The 20,779-nt window shown below is 41.1% G+C and overlaps 1 long non-coding RNA gene across 4 annotated transcripts in view; it reads left to right on the plus strand.

The window, feature by feature from the left end:
• Window positions 1-20,779, plus strand: part of LOC111562350 — a 101,682-nt gene that overhangs the window by 19,202 nt on the left and 61,701 nt on the right. For all 4 annotated transcript variants that reach the window (XR_006584907.1, XR_006584908.1, XR_006584910.1 and 1 more), the window contains exon 3: window positions 14,992-15,922. This is a non-coding gene — a long non-coding RNA (uncharacterized LOC111562350). The remainder of the gene's footprint in view (window positions 1-14,991; window positions 15,923-20,779) is intronic.

Below are 20,779 nucleotides of genomic sequence, written 5' to 3' on the forward strand. Positions count from 1 at the left end.
CGAAGCCTGTACCTCTCCACAAATAGGTAGACCAGAAGCAAGAGCCAAAGTGTACCCATCCACCCAGTTTCAGCCTTTTATTCTAATTTCACCCATCAGACAAATCACTCTGTCCCTGGGGAAAAGGGAATAAAGCACAGAGTAAAGATGAAAATTTTGTTCCACAGGTTTTCTTCTTGGAGAATTGAGTAGAGCTTCCCTCCTCTCTGTAGAAAGATGAGGCAAGGAGGAGTTTGACAAAGACTCTGTCCTTGACCAGACTTCAGACAAGCTCCTGAACCTTCTCCTAGACCCATGTATGTCCCTCCTTGTAAAATCCGGTTTTAGAAGAACTGTGCTGAATTAGTTTAATTAGATTCCACACTCTCAGTATCTGATCACCTTCAGTATCTGAACTGGATCCCTCCCCTCCACTGCCCCGAAGGATGTCTGATCACCCTGGCCTGTCTTCAGCAAAGAATCCTGTCATGTCCATTTAGCCAGAATCTCTCCTCACTCCAGATATTTCCTCTTAGTAATTTTCTATCCATTGACCCCCACCCTGCTCCTGTAAATTCCTACTTGTCATGCTGTATTCGAATCTATATCCTGCACTGTAAAATCCAAGTGCAGGGGTCCCTATACCTGTCACGATGAATGGTCCTGAATAAAGTCTGCCTTACCATCTTTCACAAAGGCCAATGGATATTTTTTTTTTCATTAATAGGGTTACTCCAACATTTTTGGGCGGTTTTCTGCTTCAGACATTAATTATGCCATACTATGTTTACCTGGATTTCATCATTCTCAGTTTCTCTCTGATTTAATCTCTTTTTCATCTGCCTTCAGCATGACTGTCTTCATCTTTCCTCCATGTCAATTATTTTGTCTGTATCCATGTGTAATAGTTTCCTGTTTTAAAATCCATCCATCAGGTCTTTGATAATAGCGTTTAGGTCCTTAAAATAGTTTCATTAAACCTGTAATTTTCTCATGTTATCCTTCCTTTAAAAAATGTTTTTTAAATGTTTATTTATTTTTGAGAGAGACAGAGAGAGAGAGCGAGGAAGGGAGAGAGAAAGAGGGAGACACAGAATCTGAATCAGGCTCCAGGCTCTGAGCTGTCAACACAGAGCCTGATGTGGGGCTCGAACTCACAAATCGTGAGATCATGACCTGAGCCGAAGTCAGATGCTTAACCGACTGAGCCACCCAGGCGCCCCTCATGTTATCCTTCTTTTAAAAAAAATTATCTTTGAGCAAATTTGTTAATGTTCTAAGTAATTTGAAGCCCTTGTGTGGAATTCTTCACCCTTAGGTTATACATATATCTCTTTTATGCTAGTTTCTTCCCCTCTCTTCCCCTTTCTTCCTTCCTTTCTTCCCTCCCTTCCTTCCTTGCTTTCTTTTTCCTTCCTCTGTGTAGCTTCCATGCTTGCCATGCCATTTTTTTTTCTAGCTTATGCATGGTTAGGTGGCTCTGCCACGAAATTTTATTAAATCTGGGAGAGTGTGAGAAGATTCTTACTTCTCTCTTCACCATACATACCTTTGACATATATACTTCCTATACTGCTCCACAGTTTGCGTGCTGGATTCTTGGTGATCCTTCTATTTTTTGTAGCACCATTTTTTTTGTGGCCAGAAGGATGCGCTCAGCTAAGCTCTCACCATTATTGGAACACCTGAGCTCTGCTGTCACTTCCAAGATTATGTAAATTAGTGGAGCCACTGTAGGATCCCCTCGACTTGTTGGGGCTAGTATTCCATTCCCAGGGAAGAATATCTTTGCATTTCAGGTGGGATCCTCAATTTGGTTATATGTAGCTCTGGATCTTGTTTTCTGACAGCTTTTCGCCAATTTCTCTCTATAAATCATTTGTAGTATTTTTGATTTAGAAGAGGGGAAAGATGATATCTCTAGCCCTTCGCATTTAGCTCCTTTTAGCTGTGGGTATGGCCAACAGAATGTCTCTCTACCCCAGAGATGTCTATGCCCGAATCTCTGGAACCTGTGAATATGTTATGTTACCTTGCAAAGAAGACTTTGCAGATGACCCTAAAATAGGGAGGTTATCCTGGATTATCCAAGATAGCCCAGTCTAATTACATGAGCATTTAAAGGCAGAGCACTTTCTCTAACTGGAGGCAGAGGAGATGTGGCATTTTAAAAGAGAAGTCAAAGAGAGTCCAAGCATGAGGAGGACTCCACAAGAAGTTGCTGGTTTGAAGGCGGAGGGCAACATGATGAGGAATTCAGGTGACCTTAGAAAGCTGAGAGAGGCTCCTGGCTGACAGCCAACAGGGAAACAGGGACCTCACCTCTGCAGCCTGAATAACTGAGTTCTGTCAACGGTCTGAATGAGCTTGGAAACAGATTCCCCCTCAGAGCCTCCAGATAAGTGTCCAGCTTGCCAACTAGTTGATCTCAGCCTGTGCAACTCAGGCCAGAGGAACGAGCTGAGCTCACCAGACTCCTGACCTACAGAACTGGGAGGTAATAAATTTGTGTTGTTTTGAGCTGCTAAATTTGTGGTAATTTATTATGGCAGCTATAGACAATGAACATGTGGAGATATTAGTAAGAAATGCCATGGTTTTGATTACTGACTAGCCTGTGATCAGGATGTGAGGAGGTAAGGGTGGGACTCACCATGCTGTGCTACCTGATTCTGCTTTAAGTTCTTCTTCTTGGGTACTTTTTCTTTGGGGAATTGATATATTTAGACTCTGCCATGCCACCCCCCTCCCCACCCCAACTTTTCCAAGTACTATTGGTGAACTTATTTTGTTAATTTTGAAGTATTTGTGCTTTAATTCATACGGCATTGTAAGAAAGAGGATCAATATAGCTTCATTCAGTCGTCTGAATCCAGAACTGTCTTGCTCATCAAATTGTTAGAAATGAGAGTGAAGGAGCATTTCATAACTCTAGAATCAAAATATGTTAGTAAAAATAAAGGCTATTTGAAAATAAAATGAATTATATATATCTATGTGTGTGTGATAGTTACTTTAAAAAATGTATTTATTGTTGAGAGAGAGAGACAGAATATGAATGGGGAAGGGGCAGAGAGAGAGAGAGAGAGAGAGAGAAAGAGAGGGAGACACAATCCAAAGCAGGCTCCAGGCTCTGAGCTGTCACCACAGAGCCCAATGCAGGGCTCAAATTCATGAACTGTGAGATCATGACCTGAGCTGAAGTTAGATGCTTAACTGACTGAGCCACCCAGGTGCACCAAATTTTATGTGTCATCTTTCCTGGGCCATAGGATGCTCAGATATTTGCTTAAACATTATTTATGGGTGTGTCTCTATCTGTCTATCCGTCCATCCATCCATCCATCCATCCATCCATCCATCCATCATCTATCATCTCCAATTGGTTCTATTTCTCTGGAGAACCTTGACTGTTACACTATATGTATATATTTATATGTACACAGACTTATGATGTGATATAGTTTCAGATTATTCATATATTGAAGCTGAAAATACCAGTTCTAAAATATTTTTAATCTTCCTGCTGGAAAGGAAAAGTATAAAAGACAGTATTACCTTATCTTTGAAGAGAACATCAATAGTATATTGATCTATTGGTGACATAAATGAAAACATTCATCTTGGTGACAGGAGTGAAAATTGGAATACAAGAAAAAATGAAGAGACCTAGATTTTATTGTTTGGTCTTTTAGTTTTCGCATCCCTCAAAAATCTGCTGGGCACCCATCTTATGTCAGGTACAATAATAAATGTTGAGGAGTCAATGGTGGGCAAGCTGGATATTATGTCTGTCTTTTTAGAGCATCTGTGGCAGCCCAAGAGAGCTGGTTTGGCCCATGAAATCAGCAAAGGTGGATTTTTACGGATATGAGTATGGTTGACACAGGTGCCCTTCTGGATCCTTGGACTGTGCCAGTGTTCCTGCTTTAGGGTGTACTGGGAAATTCCAGTTGCTAAACAAATGTCATGGAGTATACGAGTCTATGGGAGTATGCAGTTGGGGACCACACCCAGTCAGTAGCCAAACGAATAAATTTCTTTAAGGAAACCTGTAAGAGATGGTGTTTAGAAGTTAATGAGTAGAGGTGGTTCAGTCAGTTGAGCTTCTGATTCTTGATTTTGGCTCAGGTCATGATCCCAGGGTCGTGGGACTGAGCCCCGTGTGGGGCTCTGTGCTGAGCGTGGAGCCTGCTTGGGGTTCTCTCTCTCTCTCTCTCTCTCTCTCTCTCTCTCTCTCCTGCTCATGCATGCTGTCTTTCTCTCTCACTTACTTTCTTTCTCAAACAAGAAGTTAGTGAGTAGACAAGGGAGGCCTGGTGAACCTGCCAGGCTGAGGCAGCAGCGAGCTCAAAGACCTGTTGTTTTCAGTCTTGACCAATTGCCACAATCACTTGAGGAATTGGGGGATAAGCCTGATTTTTATTTTTATAGCTTCTTTGACGTATAATTGGCATATCACATTGTATACGTGTAAGGTGTACAACATAGTGATTCCATACGTATATTGCAAAATGATTACCACAATAAGATGCCTAGACACATCCGTCACCTCATTAGTTACACTTTTTGTGCATGTATGTGATGAGAACTTTTAAAACATGCTCTGTTAGCAAGTCTCAAATATACAATATAGCATTTTTCATTTTGTCATCGTGCTGTACATTACATCTCCAAAACGTATTTATCTTATAACTGGAAATTTGTACCCTTTGCCCACTTTTACCCATTTTCTCTACCCCACACCCTCCACCTCTGGCAACCACTTGTTTCTAGGTGTTTGGTTTTTTTAAGTTCCACATATAAGTGAGGTCATACAGTATTGGTCTTCTCTGACTTATTTCACTCAGTATAATGCCCTCACATTTCATCCATGTTGTTACAAATGACAGGATTTCTTTTTTTATGGTTGAATAACATTCTATATATATGTTATATATATGTATATATAATAAGTGTGGTATATGTGTTATATATAAATATATATATATAATAAATGTGGTATATGTATCTCTATTTTCTATCTATCATTTATTTTCTATCTATCTATCTATCTATCTATCTATCTATCTATCTATCATCTATCTGTCTCACATTTTCTTTATCCATTTTGATAGTTTGTTTCCATACCTTGGCTACTATAGATAATGTTGCAATGAACATGGAGATGCAGATATCTCTTTAAGATAGTAACTTAATTTTCTTCAGACACATACCCAGAAATGGAATTGACAGATCACATGGTTGGTCTATTTTTTAGTTTTGGAGGAAACTCCACAATGTTTTTCATAGTGGCCGCACTGACTTACATTCTCACCAACAGTGCACAAGGCTTCCCTTCTCTCTACATCTCACCAGCACTATTGCCTCTTTCTTATCTTTTTGGTAATAGTCATTCTAACAGGTGTGAGGAGATATCTCATTGTGGTATTGATTTGCATTGCCCTGATGATGAGTGATGTTGAGCACCTCTTCATATATTTAAGTCTGGTTTTCTTTCTTTCTTTCTTTCTTTCTTTCTTTCTTTCTTTCTTTCTCTTTCTTCTTTCTTTCTTTCTTTCTTTCTTTCTTTCTCCCTCTCTCCCTCTTTCTTCCTTTCTTTCTCTTTCTTTTTCTTTCTTTCTTTCTTTCTTTCTTTCTCTTTCTTTCTTTCTTTCTTCTTCTTCTTTCTTTCTTTCTTTCTTTCTTTCTTTCTCCCTCTCTCTTTCTTTCTTTCTTTCTTTCTTTCTTTCTTTCTTTCTTTCTTTCTTTCTTTCTTTCTTTCTTTCAACACATAATCTCTACCAGACAGGTTTTATCCACACTCAATAGAATGGAAAGGTTCAGGGAAGATGATGAGCCTCTGGGTCACTTGTTTGTCAACATATTATGTGTCTGGTGACGATTCTCTTATGTTTCAGGGACCCCAGAATGGGATTGCTAACTGCCCTATCTTTCTTTATTCACTAATTTTTTCATTCTTTCAACAAAAATTCATTGAATACTCTGTTCTTTTATTTGTTCTTAATTCTTGGGTACAGATCTGTATTGGTTTTCAATCACTGTCTAGCAAAATGCCACAAACTTAATGGCTTAAAACAACAGAAAATTATGATTTCATAGTTCCATAGGTCAGAAGTTGAATACTGACCTCACTGGGCTAAAATCAAGGTGTTGGCAAGGCTATAGTCCTTCCTTGAGGTTCTAGGGGAGAATCTGTTTCTTTGCTTTGTCCAGCTTCTAGGGGCTCATATTCCTTGGCTTGGGGGCCTCCTTTCCATCTTCAAAGCCGACAACATAGTGTCTCTCTGACTCCCCTCCTCTGTCGCATCTCTTTCTCTGATTCCCTTCTTTTTGTTTCTTTTTTTCCACTTCTAAAGACCCATATGAAGACATTGAGACTACCCAGATAAATCAGAAAATCTCTCTAGTTTAAGGTCATCTGAACAGTAACCGTAATTCCATCTTCAGCCTTAATTATTTTTGTTATGTAACATATTCACAGGTTGTAAGGATTAGAACATGGACATCTTTGGGAGGCCATATTCTGTCAACCACATGATCCTTGGTAATCTACTTCTTGCCTTTTCTTATTGGATGACACATAACTGATTTCTTGGCTTTTTTCCTCTAGACGTTTCTCTAGAGTAGTTGATCTCTTGCCTGTTGTCCCCTCACTCCATGCTTTATCACTTCTGCGCCTCATACATTCCCATACCCATCAGCCGGGTTGACTCCCAGTCCTGACATTTTCTGGCCTATTTTTCCCATCATCTAGTATCAACCACAGTTTTGCATTTAGGCACATCTTACCCTTTGTGTTTGGGGAGCTACCCTATTAACTTCTTCCCAATGCTGAGAGTTGCATGGTTAAAATGTAGAGAGTTAATCATGCTGAGTGATTCTAATGATCCCTCCTATGGTTTTTGCTATGGGAAAGACAGATATCTCCCTTCTGTGTTGTGTTATGCAGTCATAGCTGCTGTTCTTAAAATTTCAGTGCCAGCTCATTCGTCACTTTATTTTTCGATTAGCTTTACCATAGTAAGAACACTGTTAGAGATGGATTATGAAGAAGGACTTACAGAACTAGAGAGTATGTGAAACAGTCCAATTATTGCTTTAAATTTTTACATGGTGTGGAAAGTTCTTAGAATCAGGGAGATTATGTCTAGTTGTATTTAGAGGACAGGTTAGTAGAGAAAACATTTTTAAACATTTTTTTTTAGTTTATTTATTTATTCAGAGAGCAGGAGGGGGGCAGAGAGAGAGAGAGAGAGAGAGAATCCCAAGCATGCTCTGTACAGTCAGAGCTGAGCCTGATGTGGGGTTCGAACTCACGCATCATGAAATCATGACCTGAGCTGAAATCAAGAGTTGGACACTTAACTGACTGTGCCACCCACGTGCTTCAGAGAAAACATTTTTAAAGAGAACATGCCAGCCAAACAAACTATTACTCATGTAAAAACACTGAAGAAGCTTTTAACTTGCACTTACAAACATAACAAATTAGGTGAAAATTTCCCAACAAATCACAAAAACCTATTAAGTTCTTGGCTGAAGAGGCTTTCAGTGGTATGACAATATTTTGTTATGCAATTTAGGTATTTTATTTAATTCTATTAGAAATCTAAATTTACTATCAATGGGAAAAATGACTTAAAGGCACAATGATGATACTAACTTTCTGACATAGCAACTCGCACAATTTGGTTATATTCTATTTTAATTACAGGTAATACTCATTTTCCTTTAATTTTTGATCGAAAGGAAAAGCAATATTCATTCTTATAAATTAAGTTCTTACATCTTAAATTTCTTGTGGACAAAAATTAAACCCACCTGGAAATATTTACATTTTCTTTCTAGAAGAAACCAGTTTCAAGGTTCTTGAAATATACAATAATATTTCAGTGAAAAGTGATAAAATAATATGTCCTTTCATGGTTTTTGAAAACTTTCCTTTTTAAAAAACATGTCAGGATATCAGCAGGAATGTTGTACATACCGTAACAAGTAGTTCATGAAAAAAGAACTGGTTTTGTTTCTTTGATGACTTTCAGGCTGAATTATCTCCCTCGGAGATTAAAGCCGGGGTTCATAGCCAGATAAAGTGGAAGAATAGAGTCTTTAACAGACTTTCAGGCCATTTTACCTGCAAACAGCCATCAGAAAAGAGTGAAGTTAAACCCTGAAAATGTCTGAACATGACCTCTCAGAAACCTACCCACCTGCCCTTGTCCCTTCAGCAAACAAATTGGTAGCAGGTGGTGGGTGTTTGACACTATAGACATTTGACATCCTGAGAGAGCTAGAGAAACGTTGGGCCAGTCTGTGTTCTTAGTTTGGGTTTTTCTCCTAAGGATCAAAACTGAACAGCAGGTTTATGCGCAGCTATCTTAGGCATTCAGGTGAATTTCTGTTTGCTTGGCTCGTTCAGTGGAGCAGACGACTTACGACGTGGCAACACAGTACATTTAAAAGCTTTGAGCAAATAAGGTACTTCAGCAAATTTTAGCGCCCCTGAAGTTCTAGATCAGCCATTTGAAAAGTAATTTGCTTGTAACATTGGCAACAAATTCGATTAAGTAAATGTTAACTTATCTGACAGATCTAATGTGCTTCTTTACAAGTGTACTATATTAGGAGGAGAGACTTTTATTCAGAATCTTCTCTAGCCAGTATGAATCACGCTCAGATTTTCTGAGCCCTGTGTTGGAAATGCTTCAAGAGGTCATTGCCAGATCCTGTAGTTATCAGAAATCTGGGGGCAGAGAACAAATAAGACACGATGTGAGAGATACATAAAAAAGAATGGAAAATATAGTCCTTTATTTTTTAAGATATTGACAAAGTCAACTTAAAGAGCCGGTATTTGAGACGGAACATGAGCAGTATGGAGGGGGGCTTTTTTTTTTCTTTTTAATGTGTGTGTGTGTTATGTTGCAGAAATGAGAAGAATCTAAATCATATTTCCTGTAATGTCCCGAGATTGAATGTTACATATTTGACTTTTAAAAAAGCACATGTTGAGAAAAAGAAACCAACACGTATTCTATACTAAGGAATAAGAAGGTTAGGACTTTGAGGCATGCTTCAGAGAACAATGTGGGTGGGGAGTTTTTAAAATGAATTATCCACTTGCAACGTATTCAGAAAATTTTGATCAAGACAGTCCTTTGATTTTAGTAGCACATGGGATTTCACACTTTCTCTGAGCAATTCAAGTTTCCTTCTCAGAATCTTTTGACTGCTTAGCTTGAATTGTATCATATCATAAACTGAAGATTTTATGAGCTCGAATCTAAAATGATTCTCAAAAATAAAGTAGAAAAACAATTTTAGTAACAAACCTTTTTGGTTTGAGATTTGAAAATTCTTATTCAATGTCGTACTCAGTGGAAGAGAAAAGACTTCCCAGATAGAAAAAATAGATGCTAGGGACTCACCCTTCCATCCATACTTAAAGTCCTTATGCAGGAGAAGGTGGACAGTCAGAGATTGAATTTTAAAATTAATTAATAAAAAATGCCTCCCATTTATATAATTAAAAATTCAAGTGTGGGAAATTGTGTTAGGTATTTGGGGAAGAGTATAGGACACAAAAGTAATTAGTGAAAAATGAATTAGCATCAATACAAAATAAAAATCATAGACAAAAATAAGTAACAGAAAAGAAAAATCATAAGATTTAATGGATCTTATTCTGGGAGACCTACTATTCTCTGTCAATATAAAGAACTTAAAGCACAGGATTATATATTGGTTCTCTTCTGATTAACACTTTAAAATGTACTTAGTGTCCCAGGTGCCTGGGTGGCTCAGTTGGTTAAGTGTTTGACTCTTGGTTTTGGCTCACGTCATGATCTCATGGTTTGTGAGTTCAAGCTCCGTGTCGGGCTCTGTGCTGACACTGTGGAGCCTGCTCAGGATTCTCTCTTTCCCTTTCTCTCCATCCCCCCGTGCCCCCGCCCTGCGTGTGGCACTCTCTCTCAAAATACATAAACTTTATAAAAAAAAATAAAATGGACTTAGTATAAACGAGAGTTTTGTTAGATAAAAACCAAGGTTGGTGGAAAACATGATAGTTTGAGATAATTGGACATTTTGGGTGATTTTGTTTCTGCGTACCTCTTTCTTCCTAAAATTCTACTGAAAGAAAAATGCTTCTGGAAGCAGTAGGAAGTTATGCTCTTACCTTAAATATTTACTTGGGACAAGATGATTTGAATTTTATTCATAAATGAATTTTGAAAGTGCTTGATTTTACAATGGTTGGGCATGAGTCAACATGGAGTTTTGACAAATAAATCCCGTCAAATAAATCGACTTTTCAAAAGCTGAAATAATCGTGGTCATAGATACATACCTCCTCCACACTTAAAAAAAAAAAAAAACCTGTCTAGACAGTTTTTATATAGTTACAGTTTGGTTTTAGGATTCCTGGAATATAGTAATAACACCTACCATTTGCTGGGCAACTACTTTATGCCAGATACTTTTCCAGGAACTTTTCATGGTTTCTCATTAAATTCTCAAAAAGTTATGGGGCAATTATCTTCATATTACAGGTAAAGAAAATGATGTCTCAGAGGTTAAATGACTTGTCCCAGATCGTACTGTAAATGGCAGAGGCAGAATTGGAATAGAAGCCTGTTTTCCTGAACACCCTACCCTGTTCTTTGCCTCACCCTTCAGCTGCCTTGCCCAAGGTCAAAGATAGCACTGGCTCTAGGATGGCCAACTGTCCGAGGCTTCTCAGGAAAGAGGGCTTCCAAGAATATGGGACTTCTAGGGCTAAGCTTGAGAAGGTCTTGGGCAAACCCAGGGGCATTGGTCTCTTTATGAGTAGTTTGTTCTTACGGCTACTGCATGGTTAGCAAGGCCGTGCTGTTCTATGAGAAGCTTCCTATCCCTATTAAATTATCTGCACTGGTGAGGCTATTTCTCTAACCAGGAAGATAAACCTCAGAGAGCTGCCTCCTGGAATAGCTGGAAAACTGTGCTGGCCCGCTCTTGAGACATAGGAAGAATTAAGCCTGCGTTTTATAAATCCATCCTAATTTTTAGCATAACTGTAAAACTCTTGGATACAATTTGGAAACCTTCTCTCACTCCACGACTCTATAAAGAGAATATTAATCAAAGATATATTTGTTTATTTTGTCTCTAACGAAAGCAGAATTGGGGTATTCTCTGCTTATTAAAATGCTTTTCTTATAAATATAGTGTACCACTTACTGGTCCTTTACTTCTCAATCTAATCCCTTACCTGGTGAGTATTCTCACATCTTTTTCATCGGATATATGTTTTTTTTCACAGTAGGATTGTAAGTTTCTTGATAGTGGAATGCATACCATTAGGTCAGCATAATAGGTAAGATCACAGACTCTGGGGACAGACTGCTAATTTCTAGCCATTGACCATGAGCAAGATCACTTAACTTCCCTGTTCCTGGTTCCTTCGTCTTTAAAATAGGGACAATAGGGGTTCCTGGGTGGCTCAGTCAGTTAAGTGTCCAACTTCGGCTCAGGTCATGATCTCACGGCTTGTGAGTTCGAGCCCCGCATCAGGCTCTGTGCTGACAGCTTGGATCCTGGAGCCTGCTTCAGATTCTGTGTCTCCCTCTCTCTGCTCTTCCCCTGCTCACGCTCTGTCTTTCTCTCTTAAAAATAAACATTAAAAAAATTTTAAATAGGGTCAATAATAGTTCTTACCATATAGGTTATTGTGGAGATTGAGTTATTTACATTAAGCACTTAAAATAAAACCTGGCACAAATGAAGTGCTATGTAGGTGCCAGCTGTATTAATCATGTTTACTTTTACTGGTTTTAGATGATGCTGTGGTGTTCTTTGTATTGGGTGCACTCACGGTCACGGCTGACAAGTTGGCTACAGTTGGGGAGTGTTTGGCAGGTAGCTTGTGTGCTGAAAACTTCACAGCCACTTTTTCCAAGAAATCGGGACTTGTTATTTTTCTGTTTTTAATGTACTCATCGATCCTATGTTGGAAGGAAGAGTACAATGATTCTTATCAGGATTCAGAGAGATAGCCATCTGAAATTTGAGGCTAGAATGTTCTCTGTGTATAAGCTGAAAACAATCTCTCTGGTCATTGTTGCTCACTTTTTTTTTTTTCCCTGTGTAAATCGCAAACGATTCATAAATGTTGAGAATAGTTTTGTTAAGGAGAAAATGCTCCCTGATTATTTATTATTATTTAAAACAATTTTTTAATGTTTTAATTTATTTTTGAAGGAGAGAGACAGAGCATGAGCGGGGGAGAAGCAGAAAGAGAGGGAGACATAGAATTTGAAGCAGGCTCCAGGCTCTGAGTTGTCAGCACAGAGCCCGATGCGGGGCTCGAACTCACGAACCATGAGATCGTGACCTGAGCCGAAGTTGGATGCTTAACCGACTGAGCCACCCAGGCACCCCTCCCTGGTTATTTAAAATACACCTAAGGTTGGGGCGCCTGGGTGGCGCAGTCGGTTAAGCGTCTGACTTCAGCCAGGTCACAATCTCGCGGTTCGTGAGTTCGAGCCCCGCGTCAGGCTCTGGGCTGATGGCTCAGAGCCTGGAGCCTGTTTCCGATTCTGTGTCTCCTTCTCTCTCTGCCCCTCCCCCATTCATGCTTTGTCTCTCTCTGTCCCAAAAATAAATAAACGTTGAAAAAAAAAATTAAAAAAAAAATACACCTAAGGCATATTATTTATGCACACTATCAACTCTTTTTAGCTAGTTGGCTAGGGTCGTCTTTAAGACACGAAAAGATTGCCAAGCAGTGACACTTGGCAGCGGCCTGTAAAGATTTACCTACTGTTACACCCAAGTGCTTCCGTTAAAATGTAAATATCAAGTGAGAGAAATTACACCTTTGTAATTTTGCCGTCCGGAGACTGACACACACTTTAGGATATATGCCTTTTAAATACCAAATGACTGCACCGACATCTGCCATACCGACTTCATTGTGTCAGTGATTCAGAACACTTACTGACATAGTGAGTCACTCTACTCTTGGTTAATCAAGAGAAGTTGCAGTTGCTTGAAGGAGCCATGGCATGAGAGTCTGTAAGGAAAGCAGCTGGCTTTTAGCAACAACCCACATGTGTACGTGAAAAAACAGTAAACAGAGGTACAGCGTTGAAGGAACCTGGATTCTCATTGCATGCTTTCTCTGATTCATGTATAATGCCAGGTTATCTAACGTAACAATATTAACAATTGTTTATTAAATTTTAATAAGTGCCAAGAATTATGCTGAGGAGATTAGTAATAATTATTGTTTGGAATTAAAGATGGTGATCAGTGGCGCCTGGGTGGCGCAGTCGGTTAGGCGTCCGACTTCAGCCAGGTCACGATCTCGCGGTCCCTGAGTTCGAGCCCCGCGTCAGGCTCTGGGCTGATGGCTCAGAGCCTGGAGCCTGTTTCCGATTCTGTGTCTCCCTCTCTCTCTGCCCCTCCCCCGTTCATGCTCTGTCTCTCTCTGTCCCAAAATAAATAAACGTTGAAAGATGGTGATCAACTTTGTGAAACATGACTGCAAATGTGAAATAGTGACAGAAGCTATTAAAGGTATTTATTTTGGTTGAATATTTATTTAATATGTTCTATTACAATAGAATAATAATTCTGGAAAACGCCAAGGCACTTCTATCTGAAGGTGTTATATTGGGAAAAATCAACATATCTTTCCTGAAATTAGGGCTTCACCTTTTCTAAGAGGCTTCTGATCCTCTAATTTCCAAATATCTCCTTGGCCGTTATATTAGAAGTGATGTAGTAATCTTTGAAATGCAGGAAGTCTTTCCAGAGTATTGACCTTAGAATATTTCAGACCAGTATTGCTGGACTATCCATCATTGGCATCTAAGTGTTGGGGTCCCCCCAGTGAGGAATACTTAAGTATGGCTGAGATGTTTAGAAACAGCCAGGAGCCAGGAGCTGATTCAGTGACAAAGGTCCAGCTTCTTTTCTTGCTTGTCTTATATTACTCTGTCCTGAATACTGGTTTTTTCTGCTTGGGTACTCCTTTATTTTTTGAGAGATAGGGAGCAACGGCCCAGAGATCTGATTATAAAGGCCACTAAAGGGCCAGGGGAGTAAATTAGAAGTTTGCCGCCAGTTAACTCAGCTTTCTACAAACCACACTCTAAATAATTGTTAATATATAACAATAAGTAAATATATAAACTTGCATCTCTCTCTGGGGGCTGAGGGAGGGCTTTTCCTGTTCAGTAAAACCTGTCTGGAACATAGATGTGATGCTTGGGGTTGAGGCAGCTATTTTGTGAACATAATGACATTAGAAATCTTGAGAGAAAAAAAATGATATATGTGAATTTAGTGCTTGCAAGTGTAGATTATACACTATAATTACAGGTAGTATCAAGGTCTCTAAGACCAGCCAGTCGATAGTCAGCTGAAGCTGATAGTTATCAGCAACTCAAATTCTGAAGTGAAATACGGCATACACATTATTTCATGTATGAATGTTTCCAGACTTTCATTTTTCTCTGCCTGCCAAGAGGATTCTAGTTTCTGTGGGTCAATGATGTTCCTCTTTGCACCCTTTGCGGGTAGCTGCGCTGACAGAAGGATTCTTTTTGTCTCTTACGATGCAGAATCAAAACACAAGGGTGATGACAGAAGGGGCAATAGTCTTGCAGGCAGGTCAGGAGGAAAAGTTTCTTTACTCTTTTAGGGGCTGTGTATAAAAAAGATACAAGAGCAGCTGTGGCATGTGAGGAAACTGGTGATGAGGTTCAAGACACCCACATCTGGCAGGTGCTGAGGGTTTAGAAATTTCATGCCGTCTAGCCCCTGTATCCCTTGCCTTTCTCTAACGTAGAGCCTAGAAAGCAATGCGCTCAGCGTCTCGAGCGCCCTTGCAGGTTGGAGGGCCATAAAGGTGATTCTGGCTGGGAAGGCATGGGATAAAATGTACGGAGAGGCAAAAATTACATTTCGGAATAAAGCCTTACTGGGAGAAAGCTCTTGATACATTTCCTGTTGTCCCTCTAGAACACGGAATATCTTGGAAACATGACAATGAAAGTCCCTTGCCAAGGGTGGCAGCTTACGAGAAGGAAGGAGTGAAAGGCGGATCTCCCACCCTGAAACGGAATTGCCTACCTCTGGACATGGGGAAGTGAGGAAAGAAGAAAAAGGAAAACCTTATGTATCAGATACGGGTCTGGAAGGCACAAGATGTAGGCCCAATCGGCTTTAAAAATAATTTCATGAAGAGACTCTTTACAGAGATGTGAGGGAGGATACAGGAAATGTGTTGCAGTTCTACAGAGAAATAAAACCAGTAGGTTCTTTCCTTTCTTTTCTCCTTTCTTCCTCCCCTTCCTCCCTCCTCCTTTCTTTTTTTCCCTTTCTTCCCTTCCTTCTTTCTTTCTTGGAAGCGGTTCATGTCATTATGGAGGCTGGCAAGTCCGAAGTCTGCAGGACTGATGTCTCAGTCTCGGTCCGAAGCCCAGCAGGTTGCTACGGAGCTAAGAAGAGCTGGTGGCTTAGCCCGAAGGCCGCCAGGCAGGAGGATTCTGCCTTATCTGGGGAAGAGTCAGCTTTTCTGTTCTATCCAGGTCGTCAACTGATTGGATCAGGCCCACCCACATCGGGGAGGACAATCCACTTTACTTGTTCTACCAATCCAACTGCTAAATCTCATCCCAAAACACCTCCACAGACACACTCAGAATAATGTCTGACAAAATATCTGGGCACCCCATGGCCCATGCAGATTGGCACACCAAACTGACCCATCACAGGAACTAAGAAGAGAGGATGCAACACCCAGAAGACTAGAAGCAGTGGGGATTCTGACAGGTTAAGGGGAGGAACAGTATTCAGTGGAGCCAGAGCCTGAGTCAGAGAAGAGATGCTACCTCATATGACCTGTGACTACAAAGGAAAGTAACTCTGCCAGAACCAGAACCATAGCTGTGTAAGTAAGGGGGTGGGAGTGGAGATTATGGGAAATAATCATGTGATCCTTTCTCTTTCCACCTAAGCCAAAGGGCACTACAGCTTGGATGATGCTGCCCATGCAGGTCGGAGCAGCTCAGAGATTGGAGAACGTGGGGGAAATTAGGATTAACCGGAACACTTTAATAATTTAAGCCGTTCTGTAAATAATGACTTCATTATTTACAGAACTAACTTCATTAAGTTCCTTTAAAAAAGCCAGTGTAGGGTGATTCAGCCACTCAGTCAAGTGTAATCCTCGCTGACACAGAATGTGACAGATGAGTGTTTTGGTTGCCGGCCTTTGTGCCCTTGCTTGAAATACTATGCAGATCGGACCGTATGGATGGTGATTTATATGTCTTGGCCCACCAAGGCCAGTTTGCCTGGAACAAATTGGACTATAGTGGTTTACTTTATTATTTACATGTTAAAGTGTATGTGTATGTTTCTTAAATTTTCCTCACTGGAATAAATACAAATAACAAATATAAATTAAATAGCTGCGTACGATTTTTGAGAATCATAAAATTAGCTCCAGATTTTTGCTAAATGAATGTTGGATAAATACTTAAATAATATTTATTTACCGGGGACCTGAAGTACTTAGTCTCCCTTGTTCTCATGTTGGATCTCAGGTTCTAGCTAATTCCTACTTTATGGACCGAGGCGTCTCTAACGTCGGAAGAGACACTTTGGGCGTGTGGTTGGGTAAATACGATCTGGCTATTGCTGGGGCTTTCTTGGAGTTGACCAAGGTACAGATTCATTTCAGTTGTGGGAATCAGCACATGGGACAATATCTGTGTCTTCCAGGATTCCAGCCTATTCCCATGGGCCTTGGAGTTTGGCTGAGGAAGTAGAAGGTTGTAGCTCTAGATTACATGATGCAGACCTTCTGGGGTTGGGAATGCTGGCCTTTCTGCTCATGGAGAAGACAGACGGTTTTCAGTAATACTACCAAGTGGTTTATCTGGAGGGTGGGCAAATATTTACGTCAAATCGGCCATTAACTCATAATTCCTACTTGAAAGCGGACATGGCCAAGTGCTTATCTGACTCTGCTCTGATTTTAAAGCTAAATATCTTTAAACATATGGGTGTGGCAGTCCAGGATGCAAACAAGCCAATGATCTGAACTGCTCAGAGAAAATAACAACTCCGCTGATCCAAACTTGGCAACACTCTACACTGTTATTAAAGAGCACTGACTCATAGCAGTTGTGGTCATTTCCAAGTGGCCAAAAGGATTGGACGAAGGAACAGGAATCCCACAGTGTGCGACGATCACCTAAATTGCATTGCTATGGTCCCTGGAGTGCTGTAACCTGTCTCAAGTATCCGAACCTGTGTTCCTTTGAGCCATCAAGGCTCGGTGGCACTTAGGGACCCCCATATACTGGAGAGTCCGGGTTTTGTTAACAGACCATAATATTGGCATGGTCTAGATGCTGAGAACTGGGTATTCTGTTAAGGACAGTATACCGCTTGGAAGATTCTCAGAGTCTAGATCTTTTACAGAGAAATGGTGGGTGGGTAGTGCTCTTGGAGGGGACTCTTGATATAACCATGGAATTCTGACTATTTGTAGTCACTATAAATTGTATGGATCACTGGAGATTTTTTTCAAATCGTACTTCTTTTTCCTCTTGCTGAATTTTTAATATTTTGAGCTATTATCATGAAAATCTAATACTTTCTGTATGGGTATGAAAAGCTTGATTTTTGCGCTAATTATTCAGAACTTCTGGTTGGTATTACATGTGTTGTCCATATAAGGTATGTATGTATGTATGTATTTTGTTTTTTTTTTTTTCTGAATGTTTATTTTTGAGAGAGAGAGAGAGAGGCAGAGAGAGAGAGAGAGAGAGAGGGAGACAGAGGATCCAGAGTGGGCTCTGTGCTGACAAAAGAGAGTCCAGTGCGGGGCTCGAATTCACGAACCGTGAGATCATGTCCTGAGCTAGAGTCGGATGCTTAACTGAGTGAGCCACCCAGGCGCCCCTGGTTTGTTTTGTTTTTTAGTGGACTCTACCTCCAACATGGGACTTGAACTCACAACCCCAAGATTAAGGGTGGCATGCCCTGCTGACTGAGCCAGCCAGGTGCCCCAATATAAGGCATTTATCTCTCACCTCTCCATCTCAGCACTGAGCTGACATCTCGAAATAACTGAAAAGCAAATTAATTCTTTTCAGTGCAATCTCTTGAGAGACTGCATTCATAACGTCCAGTTGAGTGTCTTAAAAATCTTCTTTTCCCATGTTTTCCCATGTGCCCATGTTATCTTTTGCTGTATAGCAAACCACCCCCCAATTTAATGGCTTATGTCAATAACTAGGTTGACGATATCTGCTGGATGGTAGTTCTCTTATGCTTTTGGCAGGTACTGCAGTCCTTTGACAACTCATTTGGTGGGAACACCCAACTTGGCTCGTTCCCGGGGCTGGCGGTAAGCGCTGGTTGTCAGCTGAGAGCTCAGCTGAGACGGTCAGTCAGGATGTCTTGATTTCTTTTCACGCCCTGACTTTGGAATTCTCACAGCATGGCAGCCAGGTTCTAGGAGGTTTGTGTAAGAGACCACCGCAGATCTTCTTAGGCTCTGCCTTGGAAGCTACACAGTTTCATTTCTCTCACATTCCATTGGCCAAAAGCAAGTCCCAGATTCAAAGGAATTGAAGAAGACTCTCCCCCTGGGTAGGTGTAGTGGCAATTTGTGGCCACCTCTCTTCTCCTATGCCTGGCTTTCTCAGAATCTCACCCACATAGTGGCTGCTTCCGGATCTTTCTCTTCTCTCATTCTCAACTCTATCTAGACCTGCTTTGCTCCAGTTCTGTTTCTCACAGTGTTTCTCTCACTTCCCTCCTGCTTCCTTTCCAACCCATACAATGCATCCTGCTGGTATACCTCCGCCCTTTCCAGTGCTAACCCAACTAGCTAGCCTTTCAGCGTGTCTGCTATTTCTTCCTTACTCATTACCTTGGTTTTCGTAATAAATTGTTAGTTTTTTCAGGATTATTAAGGGGATTCTTTTTTTTTTTAATTTTTTTTTAACGTTTATTTATTTTTGAGACAGAGAGAGACAGAGCATGAACGGGGGAGGGTCAGAGAGAGGGAGACACAGAATCTGAAACAGGCTCCAGGCTCTGAGCTGTCAGCACAGAGCCCGACGTGGGGCTCAAACTCACGGACCGCGAGATCATGACCTGAGCCGAAGTCGGCCGCTTAACTGACTGAGCCACCCAGGTGCCCCTATTAAGGGGATTCTTAAAGAGTGTCTTAAATTTTTTTTTAAATGTTTATTTATTTTTGAGAGAGAGAGACAGAGCGCAAGCAGAGGAGGAGCAGAGAGAGAGGGAGACACAGAATCCGAAGCAGGCTCCAGGCTCCGAGCTGTCAGCACAGAGCCAGACGCCAGGCTCAAACTCACAAACTGCGAGGTCATTACCTGAGCTGAAGTCAGACGCTTAACCGACTGAGCCATCCAGGCGATCCCCCTCCTCCCCCACCCCCCACTTTTGAAAAGTTTATTTATTTGTTTTGGGAGTGAAAAAGAGCACAAGTGGGAAAGGGGCAGAGAGAGGGGAACAGGGGATCCGAAGTGGGATCTGCTGAGAGCAGAGAGAGCCTGATGCGGGGCTTGAATTCATGAACCTTGAGACCATGACCTGAGCAGAGGTCAGATGCTTAACAGACTGAGCTCACCCAGGTGCCCCGTGGGCATAATGCTTCTTAAAGGGAGCAAGCAGGAGTGGAGAGTGGATATAATTTTAAATGTTATTCCTGTTATATCCATGTTTAGGTGACACACAGCACAATGGAATTGATTCTGCTTTAACTGAAAATGACGTTGGTGGATTGTTAGCATGTGACACAGGGGCGGGCTAGCAGAGAAGATAGACTTGATTCAGGACTGAGTCCTGGAAATCACCCAAGGCACATCCTGGTGGGATGGATGGCAGTGGTACTTACTGGGTACCATGTTATCTTGAAAAGCAGTGCTGGTCCCAGGGAAGTCCTAAAGAGTTTAATTGTGACTTGACACTTAGGAGCAGACTCCTTGCAGAGGTTAGTTTCTTGAACTTTAGACGATGAACTTTAAGCATATAGGCCTTTCACAGGTCTGTCCCTAATATTGTCTGCAGACCGAGAGTGCAAATTGAGGCCCACAAACCATGTCTATCAAAAAATTATAATTCAAGTGAATAATCTGTTAAATAAAACTTGTTCTGTCCTCTTTCCTTAACAAAGATACCTTTATATTGACCTGGGAGGCCAGGCAGAAATTCATAATTCTCAGACTTCTCAGAGTTCTGTGCTAAAACGTGGCATCTTGACATTCTGAGAGTTGGCCTGCTCCCCATCTCTCCCCTACGAGCAGCACCCTCCTGGACTAGGAGGGACCTCACCACATGTGTGTGGGCACCTCAAAGCTGTGTCCACAGTTCCTAAATACAACAGCCCTTTAGCTACCCCTCTGCCCTGAGGGGGGCAAACGGCCACTGCCATCTGCTTTCAGGAGTGAAGAATTTCATTCTGGCCTTACAAGCAGGCTCAGTGATGGCTGGGTAAGGAATTTCAGAGGTCCAGGTAGCCAGAATCTGGTCTATAAGGGGAGGCATAGTTTCCAGGTGAGCACGTTTGGTTCCATGAGCTTCTTGACTTGGGAGAGGCGTGGTGGCAGGGGCCCAGAATGAGACCTCTAAAGCATAGGACACAGTGCAGGGGCCTCATCCAGGTCAAGGGAAACACTGCTTTTAGCCATGGGTGTGCAAACAGTCAACCTATGTTTTCCACCGCAGGTACAGTGGCCAGAGTTCCATCCTGCACTTTTCT

The sequence above is a fragment of the Felis catus genome, chromosome C2, assembly GCF_018350175.1.
Source record: "Felis catus isolate Fca126 chromosome C2, F.catus_Fca126_mat1.0, whole genome shotgun sequence".
NCBI classification, from domain to species: Eukaryota; Metazoa; Chordata; class Mammalia; order Carnivora; family Felidae; genus Felis; species Felis catus.